Source organism: Caretta caretta, chromosome 7 (assembly GCF_965140235.1).
Source record: "Caretta caretta isolate rCarCar2 chromosome 7, rCarCar1.hap1, whole genome shotgun sequence".
Taxonomy (NCBI): domain Eukaryota; kingdom Metazoa; phylum Chordata; order Testudines; family Cheloniidae; genus Caretta; species Caretta caretta.
The window spans coordinates 91,622,289-91,630,301 of NC_134212.1; positions in this window are offsets into that span (position 1 = coordinate 91,622,289).

Here is an 8,013-nt window from a genome sequence, read left to right on the forward strand (position 1 = left end):
CATCACTGAGGTACATAGGTATGCTCTATGTACATTAGGAAAAATCAATTATATTTTGCATTGAGGTAAAACCCTATTGAGATTACTAGCTATGGACTCACCCTTCAGTTAACATAAGTATTAGCATAAGCCCCACCTAAGACAAAAGGGTTGTGTGAACCTGCCTGGGAGATTTTGGCTGAGTATTTTGTGTGTGTGTGAGAGAGAGAGAGAGAGAGATCAGTCAAGAACAGACAGAGAGGGGAACACAGCCTGAAGAGGCAGCTGAAAACATGGTGGCTGGCCCTGGAAGAATCCTGGGAAGAGGTGTCTGAGCTGACGGCTAAGAGTGCTTTTGGTGTGGTAAGCAAATAAGCTGTTTCCTGCTATTTGATTCCATATGCACTCAGAGACACAGAAACACAGACACAGAAACAGAGACACATTGCAAATAAAAAAGAACGGCATCAAAGCAACTCCATCAATTTCTACTTCTAACTGGAACATCCAGAAGGTAGAATCTCCTTCTTTAGAAGTTTTTAAGGTCAGGCTTGACAAAGCCCTGGCTGGGATGATTTAATTGGGGATTGGTCCTGCTTTGAGCAGAGGGTTGGACTAGATGACCTCCTGAGGTCCCTTCCAACCCTGATATTCTATGATTCTATGATCCCTGGGGCCCAAAGCTTTGACTTGCTGCTCAGGGTTGAAAAGGGCCAACAATATCATTAGGGATCAGCAGTCTATTCCTCGCCTTTTTAGGCTGTTTCCTATGATGAACAAGATTTTTGTTGCTGATTTTCAGAGATGCTGAGTGCCCACATCTCTAGTTGAAATTAGATGCTCAGGTCACAAATATAAAGGGAAGGGTAACCACTTTCTGTATACAGTGCTATAAAATCCCTCCTGGCCAGAGGCAAAGTCCTTTTACCTGTAAAGGGTTAAGAAGCTCAGGTAGCCTGGCTGGCACCTGGCCCAAAATGACCCATGAGGGGACAAGATACTTTCAAATCTTGGGGGGAAGGCTTTTGTCTGTCTGTGTGATACCTTTGCCGGGAACAGATCAAGGATGCAAGCCTTCCAACTCCAGTAAAGTTAGTAAGTAGTCTACCTAGAAAATGTGTTAAATTTTCTTTGTTTTGGCTTGTGAAATTCACTGTGCTGGAGGAAATGTGTATTCCTGTTTTTGTGTCTTTTTGTAACTTAAGGTTTTGACTAGAGGGATTCTCTATGTTTTGAATCTGAGTGCATGTAAGATGATCTTCCATTCTGATCTTACAGAGATGTTCTCTTGTCTTTTTTTGTTCTTCTAATAAAGTTCTGTTTTTTAAGAAACTGATTGGGTTTTTTGGGTGTTAAAAATCCAAGGCTGGTCTGTGCTCATCTTTTCAAGCCTCCCCAGGAAAGGGGGTGTAAGGGCTTGGGGGGGATATTTTGGGGAAATAGGAACTCCAAGTGGTCCTTTTCCTGTTCTTTGTCTAAATCACTTGGTGGTGGCAGCATACTGTTTAAGGACAAAACAATATTTGTGCCTTGGGAAAGTTTTTAACCTAAGCTGGTAAAAATAAGCTTAGGGGGTCTTTTATGTGGGTCCCCACATCTGTACCCTAAAGTTCAGAGTGGGGAGGGAACCCTGACACTCAGCATCTTTGAAAATCAGGTGATGGATTTCTAGGAGGAATGATGCTCCTGCAGCTCTACTCAGGAATATTCAAATGTTTTAGATTGTTTGCCGTCTAGTGGCTAGTTTAGGGAGATATACCTAATACTTCTTACTAATAAGGGAGATTTTCCTCTAGCTTTATTGAAAGCAGTCTGTGTTTATTGAAGCAGAAAGTGCTGAATTTTACTGCTGCTGGTGAACATGCTGTTAAGTTGACAAATGTGAGTTCTACCGACACTTATGATATGGATAGAAGATGGAACAGAGAGCACAGAGGCTGTTATATGTAAATGTCCTGCCTGCCCAGGGGGACTTTGAATGACAATGGGGGACATTTGAGATGTTTGTCCAGATCCAACCAACCTCACTTAAGAAACTGAACTCTTTGTCTATCCGAGAGTATGCATCTTTGTTTTTCAGGCGAAAATTATTTCTGCGATGAATGTGGTCATTTTGATAATGATTTGCATCAGAGTTTTTCCCCAGAAGCAATATTTCATTACTGTGTTTTAAAGAATGTGTGAAGGCATCTCCAGAAACATGTTGGAACAGCAACCATTTAAATTTAGGTTTTGACTGATCGTTTTAGGTTACATAAGGAGTTAGGTTTAAGCAAGGCTTGCACAATAAGCATTGCAACTGCTTGTCTACAGGTTAATCACCTTAAGGAATTGAGGGGAGATGGGGGAGTCATTGGTTTTTAAGGATCTGTTAGAAGGATGATATGCTCAACCCAAACCATTTTGCTGATGCTTGTTTCCTATTTTGTGTGTGTGTCTGTCAGAAGTTTTTGTGGGTTGTTTTTTGTTTTGTTTTGTTTTAAATTGAGTAGCACAAATGCAGTGAGACAGGGTCGGGCCAGATGGCTACAGGAGAGTAATAGAAGGAAGATATCATAGAATCATAGAATATCAGGGTTGGAAGGGACCTCAGGAGGTCATCTAGTCCAACCCCCTGCTCAAAGCAGGACCAATCCCCAATTAAATCATCCCAGCCAGGGCTTTGTCAAGCCTGACCTTAAAAACTTCTTGGGAAGGAGATTCTACCACCTCCCTAGGTAACCCATTCCAGTGCTTCACCACCCTCCTAGTGAAAAAGTTTTTCCTAATAGCCAACCTAAATCTCCCCCACTGCAACTTGAGACCATTACTCCTTGTCCTGTCATCCGCTACCACTGAGAATAGTCTAGATCCATCCCCTTTGGAACCACCTTTCAGGTAGTTGAAAGCAGCTATCAAATCTCCCCTCATTCTTCTCTTCTGTAGACTAAACGATCCCAGTTCCCTCAGCCTCTCCTCATAAGTCATAATCATTTTTCTTGCCCTCCGCTGGACTCACTCCAATTTTTCCACATCCTTCTTGTAGAGTGGAGCCCAAAACTGGACACAGTACTCCAGATGAGGCCTCACCAATGTCGAATAGAGGGGAACGATCACGTCCCTCGATCTGCTGGCAATGCCCCTACTTATACATCCCAAAATGCCATTGGCCTTGTTGTCAACAAGGGCACACTGTTGACTCATATCTAGCTTCTCGTCCGCTGTCACCCCAGGTCCTTTTCTGCAGAACTGCTGCCTAGCCATTCGGTCCCTAGTCTGTAGCGGTGCATTGGATTCTTCCGTCCTAAGTGCAGGACTCTGCACTTGTCCTTGTTGAACCTCATCAGATTTCTTTTGGCCCAATCCTCCAATTTGTCTAGGTCCCTCTGTATCCTATCCCTACCCTCCAGTGTATCTACCACTCCTCCTAGTTTAGTGTCCTCTGCAAACTTGCTGAGGGTGCAATCCACACCATCCTCCAGCTTATTAATGAAGATATTGAACAAAACCGGCCCCAGGACCGACCCTTGGGGCAATCCACTTGATACTGGCTGCCAACTAAACATGGAGCCATTGATCCATATTAGCCCCAGGTTAAGTAGGTCCCTTTTCCCTGGTTAAGGTAACAGGGAAGGTTCCAGAACAATCAGGAATCTTCTGGAGACAATTAAGACAGACAGGCTGATTAGAACACCTGCAGCCAATCAAGAAGCTGCTAGAATCAATTAAGGCAGGCTAATCAGGGCACCTGGGTTTTAAAAAGGAGCTCACTTCAGTTTGTGGTGAGTGTGTAAGGAGCTGGGAGCAAGAGGTGCTAGGATCGGAGAGTGAGAACACATACTGTTGGAGGACTGAGGAGTACAAGCATTATCAGACACCAGGAGGGAGGTCCTATGGTGAGGATAAAGAAGGTGTTGAGAGGAGGCCATGGGGAAGTAGCCCAGGGAGTGGGAGTTGTAGCTGTTGCACAGCTGCTCCAGGAAGCACTCTAGCCAGCTGCATTCCACAGGGCCCTGGGCTGGAACCCGGAGTAGAGGGCGGGCCCGGGTTCCCCCCAAACCTCCCAACTCCTGGTCATACACAGGAAGAGTCGACCTGGACTGTGGGTTCATAAAAACAGCCAAACTGAGGGCTGCTGTGAAGCTCCAAGGCAAGCAAATCCGTCAATAAGCGCAAGACCCATCAAAGTAGAGGAGGAACTTTGTCGCAGCAGAAAAACAAAACTAAAAAAGTTTAACCTTGTTAACTAGGATTTCACTGAAAGCAGATGTAGAAAGTCGAAAAGAATCAAATAACACATTTTATTGTTAATTTTCCCATTGAATCTAGCACATGATTCGTGGTAGCTTATGATGGCAGTCAAGGACATTGGAGAATTGGCTGAGTTGCTTCCTTTTCTTCCTGATCAAGAACAGTCAGCATGGATTCACCAAGGGAAGGTCATACCTGACTAATCTAATTGCCTTCTATGATGAGATTACTGGTTCTGTGAATGAAGGGAAAACAGTGGATGTATTGTTTCTTGACTTTAGCAAAGCTTTTGACATGGTCTCCCACAGTATTCTTGTCAGCAAGTTAAAGAAGTATGGGCTGGATGAATGCAGTATAAGGTGGGTAGAAAGCTGGCTAGATTGTCGTGCTCAACAGGTAGTGATCAATGGCTCCATGTCTAGTTGGCAGCCGGTATCGAGTGGAGTGCCCCAGGGGTCGGTCCTGGGGCCGGTTTTGTTCAATATCTTCATAAATGATCTGGAGGATGGTGTGGATTGCACTCTCAGCAAATTTGCGGATGATACTAAACTAGGAGGAGTGGTAGATACGGTGGCAGGTAGGGATAGGATACAGAGGGACCTAAACAAATTGGAGGATTGGGCCAAAAGAAATCTGATGAGGAGTAATGGTCTCAAGTTGCAGTGGGGGAGGTTTAGGTTGGCTATTAGGAAAAACTTTTTCACTAAGAGGGTGGTGAAACACTGGAATGCGTTACCTAGGGAGGTGGTAGAATCTCCTTCCTTAGAAGTTTTTTAAGGTCAGGCTTGACAAAGCCCTGGCTGGGATGATTTAATTGGGGATTGGTCCTGCTTTTGAGCAGGGGGTTGGACTAGATGACCTCCTGAGGTCCCTTCCAACCCTGATATTCTATGATTCTATGATTCTTTCCCCTCTTCCTGCAGGGCTCATTTTCTGAGGTTACTGGGAGCTGGAAGAGTCTCAGTTACAGTGGGTTAGCTTGTTAAGATAAAGGGAAATTGTCTATGTTGGGTACAGATGAGACGAGAAGTCAGTGAAGAGATCAGGGCAGGAGGGAAGAGGAGTAGTTAGTAAGTACTGTCTTGGACCTGGCTATTCTACTGTTCATGATGACAACCCTCTTTTAATGTTTTGGCTGGTTAGTTTGTGGGTAGGGGGTTGTCCTGGCTCATCCCCTCCCCCATCCCCTCCATATAGGGGAAGGGCAGAATACATAAAGGGCCTGTAATCTCTACCTAACTACCTGGAGCACTTAGGCAAGACTTACAAAGCCAACCTCCCCATTACAATTTAGACTTGCTCACTCTATATTTAAATCAATCAATGAATGTCTGTTTCCTTGAGGAGCTGCTGCTGTTGCTGTTTGCATTGAATTGTGACTAATACAAATAGTTAGCAACAATCAATAGAAATAGTTGTAGTTTAAAGTGACCTGCAGTCATCATCATAATTTTATCACTATAATGTTTTAAACCTGTCTTAGTTTCTCTCAGTTTTACATTAAGAAAAAATTGTCTATACATTTCTTTGGTGATTACAGTGAGTGTTACTCGCTATCAATTTCCACTCTCAATTTCACATTTGTTTTATAACTTCATCAACCTAACATGGAGCAGTCAAACCTCAGTTCTGAGAAATGTTGTTACTCCCATGAGTCACTTTATCATGAGACGGCCCCATTCTCTCTCATAGTCAAATAGCTTGTTCATGGCTTCCTTTATGTAAACATGAATGATGACTTCTCAGTGCATTCTTTTTCTCCATATGACAGACCTTGGCAGTATGTTCTTTCTCACCACAGCTTTGCACTGTGAGAAGTTGAAGATAGATTGGGTGATATGTTAATACATTTCTTTTCTCCATGATCCTCAGAACAACTTTTCCCAATACACAAGCAGTGTAGACACTTAAGGAAATTATCTGGGTTTAGAATTAATTACTCTAAGACAGAGGCTCTCTCTTTAGGCCTTACCCAAGGGTATGTCTGTACTACAGTAAAACACTCTCAGCTGGCCCATGTCAGCTGACTAGGGCTCAGGCTGTGGGGCTATAAAGTTACAGTTTAGATGTTCAGGCTCGGGCTGGAGCCTGGGCTCTGGGACCCTCAAGGGAGGGTCCCCTTGTCTCCCTTATGCAATAACCTTCTTGATACTCTTGGGAGACTGTGAATCCTTGTATGAAGGTTCAGGGCTGGCTCCAGCTTTTTTGCCGCTCCAAGCGGCGAAGAAAAGCCTGATTGAGCTGCTGCCAAAGTCCCACCAAAGAGGAAGGGAGGGAATGAAGGATCCACTGCCTAATTGCCGCCAAAGACCCGGACGTGCCGCCCCAATAATGGACGGAATGCCGCCCCTTTCTATTGGTCGCCCCAGGCACCTGCTTCCTTCGCTGGTTCCTGGAGCCGTCCCTGTGAAGGTTGGGATCTTGGTGGTTTTACTAGATTTCTTGATAGAATGTCAAATATAATGTATTTGGCCAATTTAAGGACACACAAGAATTTCAGAGATACACCTTTATTTCAATGCTTCCAAACTTTAATATTTTTACAGGTGAAAAATTGATTAATGATCAGGTGCCTATCAGGCTTTGACATAATACCAATTAATATAGCTAATGATAGAAGTAGCTTTTCTAAAATCTACACAACACTTTTGAAAGCTCAGAACCCCCAGCATGAAGGCAATATAGCTATTCAGGAGTTGGATATTAATATCCCTGTTGAATTTAATTTTAAATCCTGAGGAAACATCTTGAGACAATTCTAAATCATCTTTATGTACTAACCACTTGAACACCAAAGGCAAGTCATTACACAGAGAACCTACTTGAGTGCACCTAGATTACGTGACTGAGCTGAACTGAATCAGAGAGATACCGTTCCTGTAAGTCTGCTAATAGATCCTTTAAAAATATTGCGAGATTGTAGTTCCATAAACATTTGGTAAAAATAGAGCAAATATGTGGATTGATTTTTCCATACAACTAAAAATATCCATAATCCTCCTGTTGATAATGTCATTCCTAAGAGGAGGGTAGTTCATCTTCTCTGTTTTTTTTTCTGATAGTTGCAAGACATTCCAGTGTTGTTCAGGATCATAATCCCTATGCTCCTTCTATGATCACTTGGTTAATTAAAATATGGGACATTCTTACTAAGTGACAAAGTTCCTGCTCTACCTTGGTGGGTCTTGCGCTTATTGGTGGATTTGCTCGCCTTGGAGCTTCATGGCAGCCCTCAGCTTGGCCGTTTTTTTGAATTCACAGTCCAGGTCAACTCCTCCTGTGTCTGACCAGGAGTTGGGAGGTTTGGGGGGAACCCAGGCTCACCCTCTACTCCGGGTTCCAGCCCAGGACCCTGTGGACTGCAGCTGTCTAGAGTGCTTCCTGGAACAGCTGTGCAACAGCTACAACTCCCTGGGCTACTTCCCCATGGCCTCCTCTCAACACCTTCTTTACCCTCACCATAGGACCTTCCTCCTGGTGTCTGATAATGCTTGTACTCCTCAGTCCTCCAACAGACTGCGTTCTCACTCCCAGCTTAGAATCATAGAATCATAGAATCATAGAATATAAGGGTTGGAAGGGACCCCAGAAGGTCATCTAGTCCAACCCCCTGCTCGAAGCAGGACCAATTCCCAGTTAAATCATCCCAGCCAGGGCTTTGTCAAGCCTGACCTTAAAAACCTCTAAGGAAGGAGATTCTACCACCTCCCTAGGTAACGCATTCCAGTGTTTCACCACCCTCTTAGTGAAAAAGTTTTTCCTAATATCCAATCTAAACCTCCCCCACTGCAGCTTGAGACCATT